This window comes from Etheostoma spectabile, chromosome 21 (assembly GCF_008692095.1).
Source record: "Etheostoma spectabile isolate EspeVRDwgs_2016 chromosome 21, UIUC_Espe_1.0, whole genome shotgun sequence".
Lineage (NCBI taxonomy): Eukaryota > Metazoa > Chordata > Actinopteri > Perciformes > Percidae > Etheostoma > Etheostoma spectabile.
Window position 1 is genome coordinate 17,792,248 of NC_045753.1, and position 321 is coordinate 17,792,568.

Here is a 321-nt window from a genome sequence, read left to right on the forward strand (position 1 = left end):
AATTGATACCATAAATAAAATTGAATTGAATTGAATTGATATCTACGTACATGGCATTTGATTGGATGCTGGTCTCACTTTGTCCCACAGCAATGTTAAAATAGTTTAGATGTGTGCACATTGTTTGTGTTAATGTATTGTAGTAAGTGGCCATTTCATCATGTGGCTCAGTGGTAGAGCGGTTGCCTGCCAATCGGAAAGTCGGTGGTTCAATCCCTGCCCCTGCAGTCGCACGTCGGCGTGTCCTTGGGCAAGACACTGAACCCCGAGCTGCCCCCGGTGCTGCGCATTGGAGTGTGAATGTGTGTGAGTGTTTATCTG